Source organism: Pleurodeles waltl, chromosome 4_1 (assembly GCF_031143425.1).
Source record: "Pleurodeles waltl isolate 20211129_DDA chromosome 4_1, aPleWal1.hap1.20221129, whole genome shotgun sequence".
Taxonomy (NCBI): Eukaryota; Metazoa; Chordata; class Amphibia; order Caudata; family Salamandridae; genus Pleurodeles; species Pleurodeles waltl.
In genome coordinates this window covers 978,675,280-978,698,112 of record NC_090442.1, presented here as the reverse complement: position 1 = coordinate 978,698,112, position 22,833 = coordinate 978,675,280, and the positions used below count along the sequence as shown (strand labels likewise).

At 48.4% G+C, this 22,833-nt stretch overlaps 1 protein-coding gene across 1 annotated transcript in view; it reads left to right on the top strand.

Annotated features, from left to right (window-relative positions):
* Positions 1-22,833, top strand: part of CPNE8 (copine 8) — a 934,223-nt gene that overhangs the window by 747,174 nt on the left and 164,216 nt on the right. The window lies entirely within an intron of this gene.

Here is a 22,833-nt window from a genome sequence, read left to right as displayed (position 1 = left end):
ACTTTCTTTCCTGCGATGTCAGATTTGTAAAAGCAATATACAGTTTCATCTGCTGGACTCTTCTGGTTGTGGGGATATATTGGGCTTGTAGGTTTATCAAGAACCATAGGTACCCAGAGCCAATAAATGAGCTGCAGCTTGCAGTGGGTTTTCATTCTATACCGGGTATACAGCAATTCATTTGGTGAAATATGATGAGTGGAAAAATAGGTATCAAGAAAACATTAGTATTTCCAAAATGGGTACAAGATAAGGTGTTGAGAAGCAGTGGGTATTTGCACATCTCAGAATTCCTGTGTCCCCATACTAGCATGTGAATTACAGGGCATTTCTCAAATAGACGTCTTTTTTACACACTGTCTTACATTTGGAAGGAAAACATGTAGAGAAAGAAAAGGGGCAAGCCTCCCGATAAAAAATGGTACCTCACGTGTGGGCAGACCTAACACCCACTACAGGAAATGGAAGATGGACACATCACATTTTTACACTGAAAACTGACGTGTTTTTTGGAAAGTGCCTAGCTGTGTGTTTTGGCCTCTAGCTCAGTCGGCACCTAAGGAAACCTACCAAACCTGTGCATTTTTTAAAACTAGACACCTAGGGGAATCCAAGATGGGGTGACTTGTGGGGCTCTCACCAGGTTCTGTTACCCAGAATTTTTAGCAAACCTCAGAATTTGGCCAAAAAAAACACTTTTTCCTCCCATTTTGGTGACAGAAAGTTCTGGAATCTGAGAGCAGCCACTAATTTCCTTCCACCCAGCTTTCGCCCAAGTCTCCCGATAAAAATGGTACCTTACTTGTGTGGGTAGGCCTAGTGTCCATGAAAGGAAATGCCCCAAAATGCTATCTGGACACATCAAAATTATCAAATACAAAACTACCTGTTTTTGCGGGGGCACCAATGTTTATGGTCTTGGGCTCAGCAGCCAAACAGAGAAACCCACCAAACCCAGACATTTCTGAAAACTAGACACCTGAGGGAGTCCAAGGAGGTGTGACTTGCGTCTATACCCCAGTGTTTTCTTACCCAGAATCCTCAGCAAACCTCATTTAGCTAACAAATCACATTTTTCCCACATTTTTGTGTGGGATCACTGCACCGGTACAAATTCCCTATCACCCAACGTTCCCCTCAGTCTCCCGATAAAAATTATACCTCACTTGTGTAGGTGGGCCACGTGCCTGTGACTGGGAAGAGCCAAAAACATGTCGAAATTGAGGGGTAACCAAAGCAGGTCCAAAAGGGCAGTTTGAAAAAAAGCATTTCTAGGCTGACAAGGGGGGCAGAATATTTATTTATTGGTATAGATGAGACAATGCTGGGTGGTAGGAATTTTGTGGATTCCTACAGATTCCGGGAGGTTCCATCACAAAAATGTGGAAAAATATGTGATTTCCAGCAAAGAGGTTTGCAGGGCATTGTGGGTAAGAAAATGGTGCGGGGTGCATGTGAAGCACACCACCCTGGACTCACCCAGATGTTTATTTTTCAGATGTGTCTAAGTCTTGTGGATTTTTCTACATGGCAGCATCCCAAAGTCCAAAAAGTGCAGCCCTCACCATTCCAAGTGGGACAATTTTGAGAGTTAGTCAAGCTCTCATGGCTCAAGCGTAAAACCAAAACCCAAAATAATCAAATGTCCTCTTGCTTGCTGCAGGATAAGATGTTTTAGTGTGCAGGGAAGAGCTGAGTCTGTTACCCCCTTCAGTTGGGGTGGGGGCATAACCATGCCCATACTGGTTGGTAGCCAACACCACACTATTTCTTTTTTCCGCCTGGCATCTAGTAGACTTTCTGCCCCCCCGGGGTGTTGATCGGGGGTACTTGCCCCATCTGCCCACTGGTGGGCAGAACAACTTTGGCCCCATTTATTTGGGATGGGGGTATGGCCATAACCCCATCCTCTTGTTTTGAAAATTAATCTTCCCTGGTCTCTTGGGGGCAGATGGGCCTTCCAAAAATAGGCCGATCTGCTCCCCAGGGGAGCAGATATGACCAACAGTAGTGTGCCCCCATGGGGACTGACCCTTGCCCAAGGGGTTGGCCCCGAAGAAAAAACAAGCCTACACACACACAGCAATCCCTAGTGCCTAAGTGGTTTCTCCCCCCTTCCCAGGGGCAGATCGGCCTAATAGAAACAGGCCGATCTGCCCCAAAGGGAGCAGAAATGGCCTAAAATAAATTTGCCCCCCAGGGGAACGACCCTTGCCTAAGGGGTCGCTCCCCTTGCATGAAATTGACGCAAAAAAATAAAAATCCCTAGGGTCTAGTGGTTCCGCCCCCCTTGGGGGCAGATTGACGTAAGAAAAATAGGCCGATAAGTGGCCTAAGGACAATTTGCCCCCCCAGGGGAGCGACCCTTGCCTAAAGGGTCGCTCCCCACATATAAAAAAATAAAATAAGCAACAAAAAAAAAATCCCTGGTGTCAAGGTGTTTCTGCCCCCAAGTGGGGCAGAAATGGCTAAAATAAATTCCTCCCCTCCCCCCAGGGGAGTGACCCTTGCCTAAGGCGTCGCTCCCCTCATGTGAAACTGTCCAAAAAAAGAAACCCTGGTGTCTAGTGGTTTCTACCCCCCTTGGGGGCAGATTGGCCTAATAAAGAAAGGGGTCGCTCCCCACATATCAAAAAATAAACACAAACAACAAAAAATAATCCCTGGTTTCTAGGGGTTTGTGCCCCCCCGGGGGCAGATCGGCCTGATTATAATAGGCCGATCTGCCCCCAGGGGTGCAGAAATGGCCTAAAAATAAATTGCAGCCCTTGCCCAAGGGGCCGCTCCCTTTATGTATAAATATAAAAAAATTCCCTGGTGTCTATTGGTTTATGCCCCCCTTGGGGTCAGATTAGCCTAATAAAAATAGGACGATCTGCCCCCAAGCGGGGCAGAAATGGCCTAAAATTAGTTTTGCCCCCAGGGGAGCAACCCTTGCCTAAGGGGTCGCTCCACACAAAAAAATAACAGAACCCAAAAATTATAATTTGCCCTTGTGTCTAGCGGTTTCTGCCCCCCCTGGGGGCAGATCGGCCTAATTATATTAGGCCGATATCCCCTCGGGGGGGCATAAATGGCCTAAAAATAAATTGCCCCCATAGAGAGCGCCCCTTGCCCATGGGGCCGCTCCCCTTATTCAATAATCAAAAAAATAAAAACAGTTTCTCCGGTGTCTAGTGGCATTTCTGCTGCCCGATTGCATCGCGATCGGGTAGCAGAAATACTGAGAGACAAAGGAAAAGAAACGGCTTTCCTTTGCTTTGATGCCTCTCTCAACCCCTCCACGTGATCGGAGGAGAAATGCTTTTGCATTTCTCCTCCGGGCAGCGCTGGGCTGAGCTTCCAGCACGGAGGAGTAGGCCCCTGACGTCAGTGTGCGATCGCGCGCTGACGCCATCAGATGCCACGGGGCGGGCAGGTGTGGAAGGGGAATCGATTCCCCCTCCATCCCTGCTAAGGGAAAGGGGCTGCGAGGCCCTCAGGGGGAGCGTTAGTGCTCCCCCAAGGGCCCTTATCTGGACATAAAGGTTACGTCCTGGGCCCCCAAGGGACCCCAAGCGGTGCTGCCAGGACGTAACCGTTACGTCAAAGGCACCCGATGGGTTAAACAGCACTTTTTTCATTTGAGTGTAAACACCATGGGCCTGATTACAACTTTGGAGAAGGGTTTTAATCTGTCCCAAATGTGACGGATATACCACCATACCACCAGCCTTATTACGAGTCTATTATATCCTATGGAACTCGTAATACGGCTGGTGGTATATCCGTCACATTTGGGATGGATTAACACCCTTCTCCAAAGTTGTAATCAGGCCCCCTATCTCTATTTGTTCCCAAACTGAGGTTGGCACTTAAGTGTAACAAGGCAACCCAATGTTAATCTATGGGGGAAAAAAGGTCTTACAGCTGTGCAAAATTACTTAAGGAGTATTTCACTGCCAGAACATGTAAAACGTAAAACCATATGCCCTACTTTTTAAATACCCAGTGCTTAATTTGTGCTTGTTGTTTCCGGTGCTGAGCACCAGCACTTATTTTCGAGGGCCGGGCCTATTCTTCTGCCTCAAGCATTTGCTGCGAGCAAAAGACACATATGGGACAGATGGAGGAAGTGAAAAACGAAAAAGCGTCACAAAGGGAGAAAGCAGAAAGCTGCTAGAGTGAGCCGAAGGGGCAGGGGTATTTTTATAGGGATTGAAGAGGCCCGAGATGGCTTCAGGATTACACCGCCTCAGCAGCCACGTGTTTAAGAGGAGGGCTTTGGGCACCGGCACCTTTTTAATTACAAATTAAGCACTGTAAATACCATGCACCCTCCCACATGACCCTTTAGTGCCGACCTTTGCCTGAGACACATTTTAAAAAGGGTAGTTTAATGGGTGGCACAATTAGTGCTGCAGCCCACTAGTAGGATGTCATTACAAGCCCTTGGCTCATGTAGTACTATATACCAGGGACTTGCAAGTAAACTAAATGTACCAGTCAGGTGTAGACTAAATTTGCCATGTTTTAAAGGGGGAGCACAAGCTCTTTACCACTGATAAGCAGTGGAAAAAGTGTACGGAGTCCTAAAGGCCAAAAAAATGGGTTTAGTAAAAGAAGGCAGAGGAAGGAAAAAAATATTGGATGACGCTGAAGAAAAGGTCAAGTCCTACAGTGTGAGTGTTCCAACAATTTATAGCTTTTCCTTGAGTTTACGTCCAATCATACACAAAAACAAACCAGCACAAACCTACTGAATTTCTGGTTTGATGAAACTATTCTTCGGTGACCTATTGATTACAAGATTGTCTAGAATTATAGCTTTCTGTACGTTTACAGATTTTATTTTTCAAATTGAGGGGTCCGCCAGTGGCTGGAGGATCTCACCCCTTCTGATTGAATGGGCTTGACAATTGACGGAAAGTAATTGCTGTGACTTTATGTAGTTTCCCAAAAAATGGCCTTTCTTTCCTATTTTCTTAGATGAGTGAACAGATCAATGAAAAAACTAAAACTAAAATATGTTTTCTTCATGGGATTTTTAGTGTTAGCACACCCGACATTTAAATGTTTCAATATCCATGCACTCAGAACTCCCCTACTAATATATTGTGAGTACACTGCTGTCTCTATGGAAAGGAATTGTAAGAGTGTCCCTGACGGCCACCGGGTGACCTGCCCCCCTGGCATTTGTGACATCTGTTTCTCCCGGTAAGCCTCATGTAGTGAGGTGGCTTGCTTTTGCTCTAAGCAACTGCTATCTATCTAATATTATACGGAAACGTGCCTCCCTACTTGAGGCAGTACTTTCTCTGAATATCGGAGAGGAGATTTGAGAAATCCAGCAAATGCCACTGCCCCCTGCTGGCTTCTGCCTCCCACCCGGCGACCCCCACCCCCCCTGGTGATTCCCAAAGCTTCATGTTAGGACGAGAACCAGAAACTCAATCTCTCATAATTTCCCACCATCTTTTTTCTACTCACTCTGCTCTGCTCGTGTTCTTGTCGATGAGACCATCAAGTCACAAGGAGGTTGCTCTCTTGCTACTAGGAAACAGCGAAACGGCACGCCGGTGGTGCAAAAGAGTTGGGCGTCCACCAAAAGTAGTGGTGCAATGGCAACTTCTATTACAGTGTAGCAATAGAGGGACCCGTTACTCTAGTGTTTTGTTCTGCACTACAAGGTCCAACATTCCTTATAAACTAGGACCCACTTTTAGCTCTTTGTTTCCGTGAAAGATTTATGTTGTCCAGAACAAATAAAAACGAATAAATAACCCTTTGCGGAAGGAGGAACACAGTAATGCAGGAATCAGACTTTTTACCTAAAAAACATTGCATAACATTCAGATTGTGATACTTTCCGTACCAAAATCCACATAGCCGTGTATTCACTTAGTATTTATCCCCGAGTAAATATCAGCAGGTTTCACCTGCCGAACTTTGTCTGGGTAAAACTCTGGGGTGCGGTCCTGGCCGCATAACACACAATTTCTGTATACATTATAAAAGGAGTTTTCGCACATATAGGAATTACCCGCCCGCCAATCGGCAACAGGCCCAAGAAGGAGGCAAGATGCAAGAGTCCAAATCTAACCTTTGGATAATGCTGTCTTAAATCCAAGATAACAATTTAAAGCAGAAGTTGTACTGATCCATGATTATTGAATGACACATAGAGCAATGAAAGAGATGAAAACGCATAAAAACATTTGGGCCCTCATTGCAACCTTGGCTGTAAATGCCACCTACCGCCGTGCTGACAGCCGCCAACATACTGTGACCACGGCGGTATTCCGCTATGGGTATTATGATCCACACTGAGAAATCCGCCACAATACAGACACCCACACAAGTCTGCCAGACCAAAGGTCAGTGATAAATTGGCGGTACCAAAACCCACACTGTTACGCCAACAGGAATACGCCCACAGTATCGGGACCCACGTATCACCGCAGCGGTCTTTCAACCGTGGTAAACCAATGGTGGTACACACCGCCTCGCTTAAAAGACACACACACTAACAAAACTACACCACATTGGACAATTCAAAATACACACACCTGACACACATACTGTCATGACCACACAAACTTGCCAAGTCAAATCAAAGAAGTGCATGAGAAAAGCAAAGAGATATCCTCAGTGGAGAAGGCCTAGTTTAAAGGAGAAACGAACTGTTAACAAATAAGCATTTACAAATTCAATGGTAATAAACCAAAATAGAGTTTAAAAGAGAAACAAACTTAAATAAACAAGCATTTACAACTACAAGTTATCGACAGATGTCGAAGAAAGGAAGGAGAAACTAACTGTAATAAACAAGCATTTACAAATACAAGTTATCAACAAATGTCGAAGTAAGAAAGGAGAAACGAACTTTAATAAACAAGCATTTACAAATACAAGTATTGACAGAAGTCACAATAAGACAGGAGAAATTAAATAACATCAGCTGATTTGAAGAACGCATTATCACCAACTATATATATACATATAGCAACATAAAACCAATCTCTAACAAAGGTTGAGAAGTTCTTCCAGAATCAGTAATAAGCATTTTTTTAAGAAGAGCTATCATTTATAGAGAGAAGCAAGGCTACAGAGAACTCAGGGTGAGTGAAGAAATAATAGAATTAAAGAGAATTAAGTGTTGAGAGTAGAAAGTGAAAAACTGATGTTGTATGTCCCTAGTAATTGCGACTGTGACTCTTGCAGGTGCTGTATCCAATCTTAGATGTGAAGAGGTAGACTGAGTACTGGCGTTCATCATCTCTGTGGCAGTCTCTCTACCATCCCATTCCTCTTTCCCCCTCCGGGGTACTCAGCACGAAGGATTAATATTCGTTGTGAGTAGCTCGGGTCGGGACTGAGGAGTTATCTTCTGCTTCTGAGGAAATCAAATTGAAGTATCCTGACACATACACACACCACACCCACACCAATATAAAGCACACACCCACATTACCCACAACCCTTTCAACAAAATAAAGTATTGCCAACACAATCCAGGAGCACCCACTCAATCTGAGCCACAGAACACCATCACCCATACACCATCCACGCACCTCACAGCACACACCACAACACATCACCCCACACATCCTCACACATCACTCACACCACATCCATGGCACCCCAAAGACATCCAAGGTTTTCAGAGGAGGAGCTAAGGGTCATGGTGGAGGAAATCATCCGGGTAGAGCCACAGCTATTCATATCACAGGTGCAGCAGATGTCCATTGCTAGGAAGATGGAGCTACGACGGAGAATCGTGGACAGGGTCAACGCTGTGGGACAGCATCCAAGAACAAGGGATGACATCAGGAAGAGGTGGAACGACCTACTGGGGAAGGTGCGTTCCGTGGTTGCAAGACACTAGGTAGCTGTACAGAGAACTGGTGGTGGACCCCCACCTCCTCCCCCACAACTAACAACGTGGGAGGAGCAAGTCTTGGCGATCATGCATCCTGAGAGCCTGGCAGGAGTAGCAGGAGGAATGGACTCTGGTAAGTCATATCTTTACTACTATATCCCCCACCCTACCTGCATGCCATCACAAACTCCTACCCTCACCCCATCACTCCACCACCTCACATATACCCCACTAGCACAACTCACCCATCCCAAAACCAAGCCCTGCATGTAACACCAATCCATGGACCCCATCACAGACCTGCATGGACACCCATTACCACAGGATGCCAATTAGAGAGAATCACCTAGCCCACAAAATCACCATGAACACAAGCCTAAGCTGCCAGGGCTATCCCAACCATACAGGGAAACACACCCATGCACAAGATGGCACATGCAGATACAATACACTGCATTTTCATCCCCACAGGACCCCTACTCAATGTCACCGGAGAGGAGATGCTAGCAACATCCAGTCGTCGTTCTCCCCACCCAAGAGGAAGCCAACAGTGATGACAGCAGCTGTGTACGCCTATATCACGAAGACCAACCTGGCCCATCATGGACCTCTGGACAGTGGGTTACCCTGCCACAGTCCCAAACCACAACAGAGCCTCCCCTTCAGGAAACACAAGCACAGCACCCACCAAGTGCCATGGGCCATGCCACCGTCCTCAGGACACGTCAATTAGCAGTGTGTCCACCACTACAGGGACCCCAGGCATCCCCACCAACACAGAACGATCAGGGACCTGGGGTCAGTGGCAGTGGGCAACACAGTTCAGGGGAGAGAGGCACAGGACAACAGAGAAACTGGGAGGAGTGCTGTGCGACAGGGGGAGGACAGGCCCAAGGAACCAACTCTCCAGGAGGCACTCTCCAACATCATGGGACCATACCACCATTCCCAGGAGACCATGGGCTGGATACTGTGTAAGTTGCAGGAGACCCAGCGGCTGCAGGAGGGACAGTACCTGGGGACCAGGGAGGACCTCAAAAACATCTACACCATCCTGGTCACCATTGCAGGGGTGCTGGCAGACATGGGCAAGTCCATGAGGGAGGCAGTGGCACAACAACGGGCCCCTGACACTAGCCACACCGAAGAACAGCCGTCCACCTCTGCTGGCACTAGTGAACAGGAGCCCTGCCATAGGACCAACAGGCTACCAGTACCTCACCCCCTGCAGAAGTTGAACCACCCCGCAAACGATCACTGCGTTCCAGGCAGAAGCCAAAGATCATTGCTAAGACCCCCGCCAGGAAATAGGACTCTCCTGATTGTCACCCTTCGGTCGCACTCTCTCAGCCTGTCCACCTTGAACTGCCATTACTCTCCTTCCTATGCCCCATTGGACAATAAACCTGTGATACCAAGAGACTGGACTATAACTGGACATTCCTCCATCATCACCCCAGCCAATTGCACATCCCCCTCTACGTATGAGTATTTAAATAAACACCCTTGGAACAAATACAAGTCTTGAGTCTGTAAAATAATCGAAATATGTATTAGTACAACAGTCTGAAAACATTGCAAGTCATATGTACGGTTATTTATACATTGGTATGGCCTTTAGTGGGCAGCAGTACAAGGAGGCAGAGTGGGCCCCAGAGATCTGAAAATAGAGATGCCAAAGGGTACAGTAAGTGGCAATACACATAGGGAAATCAGGCTGCCATGTACAATGTCCAACAGAAAACTGAAATGTAAAGTGAAGTTACAGTGTCTTACCTGTGTGTCACTGGAAGTACTGCTGTATTATATTACTTCTGTTGTCCACATCATCTTCCTCTGCCTCCTCTTCGTCACTGTCCACAGGCTTCACCTCTGCCACAAGACCATCTCCAGGCTCATCCTCCTGCAGAAAAGGCAACTGGCGTCTCAAGGCCAGGTTGTGCAACATGCAACGCTGATCTGGCACACCTTTTTGGGTGAGTAGTACAGGGATCCACCTGTCAGATGGAGGCACCGGAACCTAACCTTCCGGAGGCCAAAGGTTCTTTCAGTTATCCGCCTAGTTCGCCCATGTGCCTCATTGTAACGTTCCTCTGCCCTTGTTCTGGCATTCCTCACTGGGGTCATCTATTAGCCCCACCGGTGCTTCTGGAGTTGGCCCATCACATAGGGGATGCTGCTATTCCTGAAGATAAAGGCGTCATGCACAGAGCCAGGATACTTGGCATTCACACGGGAGAGGCACTGGTCCGCCAAACACACCATCTGCACATTCAGAGAGTGATAGCTTTTTCTATTCCTGAACACTTCTTTATTAATCTGGGGGTGGACAAATGTTACATGTGCACCATCAGTGGCACCAATGATGTTGGGGATATGTCCCAGGCATAAAAGTCAACTTTCACTGTGGCCAAATCTTCCACCTGGGGTAATACGATGTAGCTGCACATGTGTTTCATCAGGGCTGACTACACTCTGGTCAACACATTGGAGAACATTGGCTGAGACATCCCTGATGCCATGGCCACTGTTGTTTGGAAGGAACCACTTGCCAGGAAATGAGTGCTGACAGGACCTGCACTAGAGGGGGATAATTGTCAGCTGACGGATAGCTGACATCAGGTCTGGCACCAATTGGGCACACAGTTCTTGGATTGTGGCCCTATCAAGTCTGTAGGTTAGGATAATGTATCTGTCCTCCATAGTCGCAAGGTCCACCAGGGGTCTGTACACCAGAGGATGTCACCATCTCATATTCATCCTCAGCAGTTGAAGCCTATGGAGGAAAACGGTGGGCAGAGGGTCATATTCACACATCAATTGAAATAATGCATCTTTTCCTTTACAGAACCTGTATGTGAATCTGAGAGTCAGTTGCTGTGCCAATGTCTGCTGTGATGCAGTTAGGTGCCATGGCCTGTGCCCCCCTGAAATGACAGCTGCCTGACCTGTGAGGAGGGACAAGAGGAAATGAGGTAATTCCGCTGGCGTAGTGCGCCGTCGCGGTGGGCGGTCGACGACCGCCACGCAACTTTGCATTGGTTATTATTGGGCCCTATGGGTTCCAGGAGCCAATGGCGATGTACGCCGGCCGTGACGGTACGCACCGCCGCGGACGTGACCGCCATTTTCTATCTATTCACTCACTTGCTACCTGACCTTCAATAGGCGAGGACCTACACTGCAAGCGCTGCTGTGACCTGTGTCTGGAAGCGACAATGGCTCATGTGTCTGGGGAAATGGCCCCTGCCTTCACTGCAGAGGAGGTAGAGAAACTGGTGGATGGGGTCCTACCACAGTACACGTTACTCTACTGTCCTCCAGACAAACAGGTAAGTACACTGTGGGCATGCTGTGTGGACCATGAATGTATGGAGTGCTGTATGTGTAAGCCACATGTAGGGGCGGGCTGAGGCGTCCTGGCCAGGGTGCTGCATGTATGGTGGTCAATGTATGTGCGTCAGGGGATGGGAGGGATCTGGTGTGCCATAAGTGTGACGGTCTGGACGGTTAACTAGTTCTCTTTTCTGCTGTCTTTTCCATGCAGGTCAGCGCCCATCAGAAAAAGGGTATTTGGCGTGCCATCGCAAAGGAGGTGCAGACCCTTGGGGTCTTTGACAGGCGGAGCACCCACTGCCACAAATGGTGGGAGGACCTGCGCTGCTGGGCAAGGAAGACGGCGAGGCCCAGCTGGGGCTTTCCTCCCAACGTGGAAGAGGTGCCCGTCGTACCCTGATGTTCCGCATCCTGGTGGTGCCCTATCCGGTGTTGGATGCGCACTTGAAGGCATCACAGCAGCCACAAGGGGGTGAGTACAGATTCAGGATCATGACTGTGCGTGCATTAAGGTTTAACTGGGTGGGGGATGTGGGTTGTGGGTGCCCCTAGGTCACGGCGAACATGGCAGGGTAGGTCCCTTGGTGGGTAGGCTCTGAAGCACTCCACCCCAATAGTGTTAGTGGGCATCCCCAATACTGGGCAGGGTCCTGTGGGTTTCAGGTGTGCGGCTAATGGCGTTAGGCATTGTACCCCATGGGCTGGTGACTATCTTAGTAACTGATAGTGTATGACCTAGTGCATAGGGCTGCTCCCTGTGTGTTGTGTACGCCAACGGTAGTGGTGTTGCTGGCATTGACCAAGTATCCTCTGTCTCTCCCCCCCCTTTTTTGTTTTGTCACCCTGTCCTTGTGTGCATTAGCATCATCTGGCAGAGGAGCAGAGGCACCGGCGATGGAGGGAGCTGCATCGTACATGGGCCTGGAGGCCAAATCCACCGACGGTGAGGGCACCAGTGGAATGGAGGACGAGGGGAGCACCACAACGGTGACAGGAGGGGACACCACAGACAGCGACGACTCCTCCGATGGAAGCTCCCTGGCGGTGGCAGACACCTCTATTCCCACCCCAACAACAGGTACAGCCGCCACCCCCCCTACCAGCACTGCCCTCCCAGCAGCCCCTCAGCGTGTTTCCTGTGCCCGCTCACCCAGGAGGGTGGGCATCACCTTCGCCCCAGGGACCTCAGGCCCTGCCCCAGTCAGCCCTGCTACCCTCAGTGAGATCCCTCACTGTTGGGCAGTCAACCGTATCGAATGCCATCCAGGGTGTCAAAAGGCATTTGCAACAAACAAATGTATATCTGGAGGGCATTCACTCTGGCATGGCCCAACAGAGAGCATTTCAGGCTCTGGCCTCCGCACTGATGGCAGCCATTGTCCCTGTTTCTAGCCTCCCTCTTCCAACTTCCACTACCCAATCCCCTCAACCTCAACCTATCCCAAGCACACCTTCAGACCCGCATTCACCCAAAGCAACACACAAAAGTGGCTCAGGCAAACACAAGCACCACACTTCATCTCACAGGCACTCACACAAACACCATCCCCATGCAGACACACCAACATCCACTGCCTCCACTGTGTACCCCTCCTCCTCCTCGTCCACCTCCCTCCCAGTAGCGTCTCCACTCACACCTGCATGCACTACATCCTCATCCACTACCTCCATCACCAGCACGCCCATCACTTCACACCCCTCACTGGCAGTCACCACCCCCACATCCATGCACACGTCCCCTGTGTCCTCTCCCAGTGTGTCTGTGACCCCTCTTCCCAAAGCACACAAGCACCCACCCACCCAACAGCCATCCACCTCACAACAGCATCCAGCCCATGCACCTGCACCCAAACTCAGCAGACAGACACTCCCTCTTTCTCCACTCCCAAACCTTCTCCCTCTTCCCGCCCTAGTGTCCCTAAGAAGCTTTTCCTGGCCAACTTCAACCTCTTCCCTACCCCTCCCTCCCATTCTTCCTCTCGGGCCAGGGTTGCCAGAACCCAGCCCAGCACCTTAGCCACCAAGTCAACGTCCGCTATGGTTCCTTCAGCTATCAGAGGCTCAAAGGGGGCACCCGTCAGCCCAGCCACTGTACCACCAATCCCTGCTAAGGCCAAAGCAATTCCGCCACCTGGCAAGGTGAAGAGGGGGACAGGATCCAGCAAGGGGAAGGAGCCTCAAACACCCAGCAAGGTCACCTCAAAGACTCCAGCTGCCATACCCAAGGTCGCACCACCATCTGCCAAGATGAGGGAGGGGCAGAAACCACCAGGCAAGGTACTTCAGCCGTCCGAGGCTGCAAGTGAAGACCTGGTGGCTACCAGCACCGCCACCTGCACCGCAACCAGCACCACTACTGTCAGCAGCAGCAGCAGCCCCAGTGAGCAGCTGTCCGAGGCAGCAGGAGAAAGGCTGGAGCCTTCCTCCACCACTGGCAGTACCGGAACCTGCACCGCCGCTAGCACCGCTGCAAACCACCCACTTGAGAGACTGTGGCTTTCCACCCCCCCAAGACCAAGCAGTGGGCAAACCACCCACTAGAGAGACTGTGGCCTTGCACTCCCCAGGACATCGCTGTGGGCACGGAGCCCCTTCCAGGAGCAGTGGCGTTTTCCCATCTTCCGGCTGAGGTGCCCCCCCCCTCCCCCTGAGGTGCCTGTGTGTTTTTGACCTGATGCACCTGCAGTGTTCTCTCCGTATTGAGACAGGAGTCAAGTGTGGGATTGGCCTATGAGTTTTGGCCCAGTGGCCCACAGACATTTTGAGTAGACAACGAATTGCCTTATGTACATATTGTATATTTTTGTATATACTGTTTTTAAAATTATTACGTATATCTGACTATTTCTAAAATATCACTGATTTGACTCTATTCCTTTTGTCCTTTGTGTTCTTCCAGGGGGTTACGGGGTGTAAATGTAATGTTGATGCATGTGTTTGTGTGTATGGTGTTGTGGGTGGGGGTGGGGGTGTTGCGTGTGTCTGTCACTCTTTTTCCTCCCCCCCTCCCCTGTGTACTAGGTGCAGTATTCACCGTGGTTGTCGCCGCTGCCGTTCGTACTCCTGGTAGATGATGAGGTAGACCAGCATGGGGAGGAGGTGCAGCTTGGGCTCCATGGCGTTCTGGTTCTTCGTTGAGTGTAGAGAGGTGAGTGGTTTTCCTTCCAAGTACTGTTTCTGCTGTGCTTTTGATGGCGTTGGTACTGCCCCAAAAAAGCTGGCAGATGGGCGGGTTTTGATGGGGTGGGCGGTACATTGACTTCCGCCTATCTATTTGCGATTACCGCCGCAGTGTTTGTTGCTGTTAAAGTGGCTGTATGTGTTGGCGGTTTCCGCCGTGGTCGTTATCCCATTTTTTTTTTTAATGCTGGCCTGTTGGTGGTATTACCGGCGCTTTAACACCGACCGCCGGGGTTGTAATGAGGGCCTTTATCTTTCAAGTGCATCTCAGCATGCATGAACTTTAGCAGTCACACCTATATAGGAGATAATTCACAACATTTTGTTGCTCATTGCCACCTTCTTTAATATTAACCTACCTTTTAAATTGATTTTCAGTTCTGATCTAGAAACAACGTTAGGTGTGTTGTTAGTCTCGTGCAATAAAAAAAGATAAGTATGGAGATATATACATACAGGAACTTTCACATTTATCTTTCACTCACCGCAGCGTATAGCATGGGCGGCAGGGCTTCAGCCCACTTCAGCCAGTGGCTCTCTTGCACTAGGAGTGTTAACATTTTGTTTGATCACATGAGGTCATCCATTTAAAGAGAATTATACGTCATTGCCAGGGCTGATGACTAATTCATTAATATGCCAATGCCTTTTTTTTATCCATTCTTTGTCTTTTTTATTATTTAAGGCATCATATGTGTTTAAACTGTTCTCAAGTTACGGTCATTCAAAACGAATGGTACCTTTCATTGCACTACTAAGGATAATATTTTCCTCTGATGTGCACTAAAAAGACATTTTCTATATCTGTTTTAAGTACGCATGCCTCTTACGAATAATTTGTACTTCTCTATTAAAATTATATGTGAAGGGTATGTATTTATTTTTTTATTTCCAGTATGTGGCTGCCGTGTTTAGGCAGCAGCATGTTTTCTTTTCTTCTTCTTGTGGCATATACTTAAAATAACATTAAAAAATCATTGGCAAATTCAAATAGGCTTTGGCTCTAAACGGAGAACTATTGCCTTGGCCAATGGATGTTTTTTGGCTATTGCATACAAACAAATGCACCAGAATGCATGAGCATATATAAGCTGTGATTGTGCTAATAATGTGAATACAGACTATATACCACTTGAGAAAGACAGTCGAAACTCGTTGTGGGGTCTGGTTTCATGCTGTTTGAAAGAAATAAATGGTCACAAAGAGAAAGCTCCGGGAGTGCAGCGCCTTTTGTTGTTCCTGAATATATATATATCTATGCATATTTTAAGCAAGTAGCGTAGCGATCCACAGAACTAATGAGCTTGCCTATACGTGTTTTAACATGAACCTTATCTGACAGTAAATTCTAGCTGCAGATTCCTTACCTGTGAATTCTTCCCAGACGTCAGACTGAATCCAGATGATTTTTTGTGTTCAGTCTCTCTGATCGCCGGTAGGTGGCAATGATCGGTTTCGTGTCCATCGTTGTCTGCCCCAGAAATGATGTTGTGGTACCTATATAGGTACCACCCAGACGTGCCAACATCAGTTCTTTTCTTTCCGTGCCAGCCAGCGCTGATCTGAGAGGAGTTACCCCTCAGTTGTTTTTTGACTGGAACATTTTTTGAGGTATTATCTTCTGGTGTGTCGGGATGTCGTCCCGTAATACAGAGCCTGGTATCCTGAGCTGCAGATGGTGGCCTGGCACACAACTCTGTACAGGATGAGGTCTTGGTTGAGAGGAGGGTCCTGGGACCAGTTGCAGAGTCTGAAGTCGTCATCATCCCACTCCAAGTCTTCAGGACGATTGGGTAAGTCGAAGCAGTCTTTGACTTTTGCATCGGCTGACGTGATGAGGGAGCATCGTCATTCTAGAACCTGCACCTGGGCAGAATCCACACATTTCTAAATTTCCAGGGGCCAAAGTGACCCCTGCCCAAATAAAATAATTTTATGAGGTATGCGCCTCATTTTCAGGCCGTCTGATCCTGTTGGCCTGCCTTTGAGCCCTGAGGTCCAGAAGTGGTCACATCCAGTTCTGCGCCAGTGGCTTCAGCGTCAATGGGCTGCCAGGGATCCAGTCCTGGATCCAGCCCAGTGCTTTGCCCTTCCCCAGCACCGGTCCCGATGCCGACGCTCCCGGCTCCGCCAGCCCCATTGTCATCCCCTACTCCTAAACAGAGCCAGACGAGCATTGCCTGACAGCAACTCATATTTTAGCAGGACTTTGCCTCCTAGATTGGCTCATGAGCCCTATTCTATTGGGCTAAGCCTCAGAGAAGACTGTAAAGGGTCGCTGGACTCTTTAGAATAGCAGCCTTATGAGGAAATGGACTGATGTGGGGATTTGGGTGAAGCCTGTGGACTGGACACATCTCCAGACACTGGTATGCTTTCTTCCTCTAGCCTGGCCATGGAGGAGGGAGCGTCATACGCAATGGTGGTGAGGAGGGCATCTGAGGATCTGGACCTTCAGCTACTCTCAGTGGCAGTCGAAACTAATGTCTTGACAGATGTGCTGCAAACAGGAGTTTCCACATCCATACCCCTGCTCCCATTCAATGATGCTCTCACGGATGTCCTTTTTGGTACCTGGTTCAAACCCAGCACATGGGCTCCTGTGAACTGGAGAATTTCCCGTCACCATTGCCCTGCACTTGGGTACCCAACCTTCCTCATGCTACACCCTACTCTTGAGAGCGTGGTGGTCCAACCCTCAGCTTCCCAAAAGCACTTTTCCTACCACTCCCCCGCATAGGGTATTCAAGAGGCTGAACTGTTTTCTTCCGCCAGCCTGGCATTGTGGTCCGTGAAAACTGCATGCCTTTTGGGCCGTTATTCCCACAATCTGTGGAAAATGGTTGTGCAAGGGCTGCCACAGGTACAGGAGGAGGCCCGGGCTGTACTCTCTCAGGCTGTTGCGGCAGGAGAGATGCAGCAAAGTTCACAATCTGTTGCAGATTATAAAAGACTGATTGGCTATGCAAAGCAGTTTCAATTACAGTGGCCCTGAGGTGCCATCTAGGTCAGCTTGCCAGTGGTCTGGTCAGTGGTCTGGTCAGTCCACTGCTCCCACCCCCCAGCAGCGGTTTCTAAACCCTCCTAGTCTGCTTCTCTACCACTATGGGCACCCAGTTAGCATCAGGATTCACCATCACCTGCCCCACCTGCAGTCCATTACCTCAGACAGGTGGGTTTTGCAGATTGTTAGAGGGGCTACTCCCTCCTCTTTGAAACTACCCCTCCCTCCGTGCCAACATCTCACGACTGGATGATGAAGGATCATCTGTTCCTACTCCACAAGGAAATCATGGCTCTCTTGGCCAGGAAAGCCAAGAGAGAGGTCCAGTCCCAGAAGTTGGCTGTGGTTGTTATTCCTTCTACTTTCTAGTCCCAAAAAAGGACAAGATTTTTCGCACAATTTTAGACCTATGAGTCCTCAATCTCTTCCTCAAGAAAAAGTTCAAAATGCTTACATTGGCTTAGGTCTTGTCACCTTGGACCCAGGAGACTGAATGGTAGCGTTTGACTTGCAGGATGTTTATTTCCACTCAAGATTGGCACCCGCCTTAGAACACCACCATACAAGAAAAAGACTATAGGTGGTACATCCTTCACCGTCCAAGCAGCCAAACTATGGAATTCATTACCCCCAACTATAAGAGCCACAGATAACTTTCTTGTCTTCAGAAAACTACTCAAGAGTTGGCTCTTTCCTTCATAACCACCTTATTCAAACAACTATGAACTGCATATGCCTATGTTGATAAATATTTTTTCAGATTATATGTATATTTCTATTTATTTATAGTTTCTTTAGAAAATATGTATTACTACTATGTCATAACAATAAAATACACACACACTCTTTAAACCTGTTTGATTAAGTATTTTTTGCCCGTGGCTCTAATTATGTATTGAATGTGCATATGTGTGTGTATATATATATATATATATATATATATATATATATGTGTATATGTTGTTTCTGTGCTTGGCATGTTCGTGGATCATTGCATGGCTCCTGGGTGGGTTGTTATACTAGATATCTATGAATTCCTGCTCTCATCTTATCACACTTATCTACTCATCACTCTTATGTCATGTCTCTATCAAACTATCGTCCATTCTCACTCTGACTCATCCCAAATCCCTTCTACCACTTTCATCTCCTAAATATCTCTGCCTAAGCTCTTCCCTCCGCTTCCACATCTAACTCACCAAACCTCACTCTACTACTGTGACCTCCCACACAACCCTACTAAATTCTCCTGCATTTATCTCACCCTGCTACTATGCTCTCCCTTACCCTTCCACATACTCTTCCCCCTCTGCCCCCCTTTACTCATCCCAAGCCTTTGGGTTGAGTAAATGAAGGATACACTCCCAATTAACATTTCTAGATTTCTTCCTCCTCCACCCCTCCATTACTCCAGTCAATCTAACTAACAAACTCTCATATCCGCGGCTCAAATTAACTCATAACAATACTAAAACTGTACTCATTATTTAACAATACTAATTCATCACTAATTCTTGTTTGGGTTCCAGAGTAGCGTGCTACTCATCGAAAAGCGCTTTGACGCCTCATCAGGGGTAGTAAGCGCTATATAAATACAATTACAATACAATACAATACAATCCCCATCCTGCCTGCCCACAGACCTTACCTGCAGTTCATAGTAGGCCATGAGCACTTTCAGTTCACCATGCTTCTCTTTAGCCTTACCAGCACCCCTTGGATGTTCACCAAGGTGATGGCGGTGGTTGTATCTCATCTGCCAAGATCAGGGGTGTCAATCTTCCCCATCTCGATGAGTGGTTGATGAATGCAGGCTCGCCCCAGGCAGGCTCACCACCAGACTATGGCAAACCTCATACATTTGCTGGGGGGCCCAATTAATCCCTGTGGCTCCGGACTGGGTACAGAGAGTCTGGGATCCTGAGCTGCTGAGCACATCCATTGATCCTCCGATCGACTGCCCCTTTCGTAAGATCTGTTGCAGCAGCAGTGAAAGGTTCTTCATCCAAACCTGTTCACTCTCTGCTTTTTTGCGTGGAGTTTGAGTGGTGGCAGTTGATAGCTTTTAACCTTCCTCCTGAAGTCTGTCACATCATTTTGGCAGCAAGGCATCCCTCCACCAAAACTGTATACGCCTGTCATTGGAAGAAACTTGTAGCATGGTGCACAGACAAGTCTGTTGATACCCTTTCTGCCACTCACTCTCTGGTTGTACTTTTTATTCTTTCCCTTATCCAATTGGGCTCAGCCTTGGGAACTCTTAGGGAGTATTTATCTGCCATTTATGCTTGATCAATCATTGTTGTTTAAGTCTTCTATTGTACATAGGTTCCTCAAAGGTCTTCTATTCCCTCCTTCCCCAGTCACTATGGTAATTATGTTCCAGTGGGATATTAATTTGGTTCTGACCTTTTTGATGTCTGCTCCTTTTAAGCCCCCCCCCCACAATTGCCCTCTCAGGCTTCTCACATTGGAAACAGCCTTCCCTGTGGCATTTACATCTATCCACAGAGTGAGTGAGCTGCAGGCCTTATCATTCAGGCCGCCATGCCTTTCTATATATCCTAACAAAGTGGTGCTTCGCACAAGGGTCTCTTTTCTGCCTTTTCATGTAGGACAATCAGTCACCCAGCCTACTTTTTGCAAATCCCCATATCCTTCCAATGAAGAGGAGCTACTCCACTGCCTAGACCCAAAAAGAGCATTGGTGTCCTACCTTGATCTTACCTGTGAGTTCCGAGTGGACGACAAACTCTTCGTGGGGTATGTGGGTGAGAAGAGAAGCCTGGCAGTGCAGAAGTGAACCATCTCTCGGGTTGTACTCTGCATCAAGATCTGCTACGCACTAGCCAAAAAGCAACCTCCTGAAGGCTTGTAGGCTCATTCCACCAGAGCTAAGCTGGACAGCTGCCAGGCAACAATCTGGGCATCTCTGCACATGTTTACCAACCACTACTACCTTGACTGTGAAGTCTGTAGGGATAGGCACTTTGCCCATTCAGTCCTGCAGGGCTTTCTCGCTTGAAATTGGTTTGCAGCCCCACCTCCTAGGATGATGTATCCATTCACAGGTAAGGAATCTGTAGCAAGAAGTCTCTATCAGATAGACAAGTTACTTACCTTCGGTTACACCTTATCTGGTAGAGATTATGGGGGTCATTCTGAGCTTGGCAGGCGGTGGGAGCCGCCCGCCAAGCGGGAACCGCCAGAATACCGCTGCGCGGTCAAAAGACCGCCGCGGTTATTCTGAGTTTCCCGCTGGGCGGGCGGGTGACCGCCAGAAGGCCGCCCGCCCGCCCAGCGGGAAACCCCTTCCCACGAGGATGCCGGCTCCGAATGGAGCCGGCGGAGTGGGAAGGGTGCGACGGGTGCAGTTGCACCCGTCGCGATTTTCAGTGTCTGCTATGCAGACACTGAAAATCTTAGTGGGGCCCTGTTAGGGGGCCCCGCGACACCCGTTACCGCCATCCTGTTCCTGGCGGTGAAAACCGCCAGGAACAGGATGGCGGTAAGGGGGTCGGAATCCCCATGGCGGCGCTGCTTGCAGCGCCGCCGTGGAGGATTCCCTAGGGCAGCGGGAAACCGGCGGGACACCGCCGGTTTCCCGTTTCTGACCGCGGCTGTACCACCACGGTCAGAATGCCCATGGGAGCACCGCCAGCCTGTTGGCGGTGCTCCCGTCATTTTAGCCCTGGCGGTCGTCGACCACCAGGGTTAGAATGACCCCCTATATCTAGCTGCAGATTCCTTACAGACCCACCCCTCCTGCCCGCTCTGCAAACGTATTTCCAGGAGCAGGGACTTCACTTTCAGGGCCCTAGTTTTGATAGACCAGTGGCCAGTGTTCTTCATGGATATGTGCTTCTGGTGCGAAAAGTCATGAAAAGAAAGTGATGGCAATGTGCCCTGGTGAACCTATATAGGTACTGCAGCGTAATTTCTGGTACTGACTACTCCGATTACAAACGTGGAGCCGATCAATACCTCCTACCGGCGCACAGGGGTAGTGCTCATAAAAAATCTTACAGGTCCAGACTGATATCTGGGGAGAAGTTGCAGGTACAGATTCTGCAGCTAGATATAGTTTCTACCAGATAAGTTGTTATCGATGGTAAGTAACTTGTCCATTTATATGTTTACTGTAATTAGTGTAAGTTCAAAGAACGTACCGTAAAATGTGACTACAAACATGTAAAATATTGTTTTTCCTTTGCCTGTCACCAACAATGGTTGAAAAAAATCTTGCAATAGCTCTTGATTAAGAAATAGATCAATTTGAAAGATTACTTTGTTTAAGATCTGAATATGTTTTCAAAAATCATGTGCTTCTGTGTTTGAAGAAGGTTTGCTTGCCCCAGTGTCCAGTCGAATCTTATTGTCCATGTTTGTTGTTTTGTGAACTATTTCTGCCTGTTACTAGAGATGAGGTTGCCCGATCCAATGTTAATTTATAAGTGCCTTAAAAAAAAAAAATCTAATATGATTTGCATATATTACACAGGATGTGACGGCCAGTACTTATAGCAGGAAGGGGGGGTGAATGGGATACAAATGCATACATAAACATTGACCCACACCCATGCATTCACACACACCAACACATCCATTCACAACATTCACTCCCACGTATTCATGCATGCACGCACCAAACATAAAAAAATAAAAACATCACGGTTACCTGGCCAAGGTCCATCCTAATAGGCAAATGGGCCATTCCCCCTCACCTTTTACCTGAAAGGGAGAGTCTTCCAGGCTGTGCAAAAGATCAGCCTGACAGGGTCTCTATTTTCAGGTCAGGCAGCCAGGAGCTAAACATGCACTAAATACGCACAGGCCTGGCTACCTGAGCTGACCTTTATTGGGCTAAGGATGTCATAGCACCTGTGAAGGTGAAACAAGTCACGGCCCTCCCCCCTCATGACTAGGAAGAGTGCCACTGGCTGCCTCAGACTTGGGCGCTTCAGTTGTAAGCCCTGAAGTGCCAGGGCCGAGTGTCAGTCAGAGACACAAGCCCTCTTGTGACCTCCGAGGTAGAGCTGCAGGTAAGTGTGATTTTTTTTTTTTGCTTAGTGTGTGCATGCATGTGTGCACAAATATATGGGAGTGAGTGTTGTGAATGCGTGGGTGTGAGTCAGGATTTATGTGTGCATTTGTGTCCCATCCGCTCCCCTACCTGCTATCAGTATCAGCCAACACTGCACTTACCTGCAGGTCTGCTTCGGAGGTCCCAGGACGGTTGGGACTGCTGCCTTCAATACTCATCACAGAGTGGAATGGGACCAAAGCACCTTGAGGCTCCTTGTTATGAGGGGGAGGGCCTAAAGGTGCTTTGCTTGACTGAAGATGTCACACCCACAGAAGCTGTGACATCCTCAGCCCAACAAAGCTCAGCTCAGGCAGCCAGTTGCCTGCACGTTTAGTGCATGTGTAGCTCCTGGCTGCCTGACCTGAG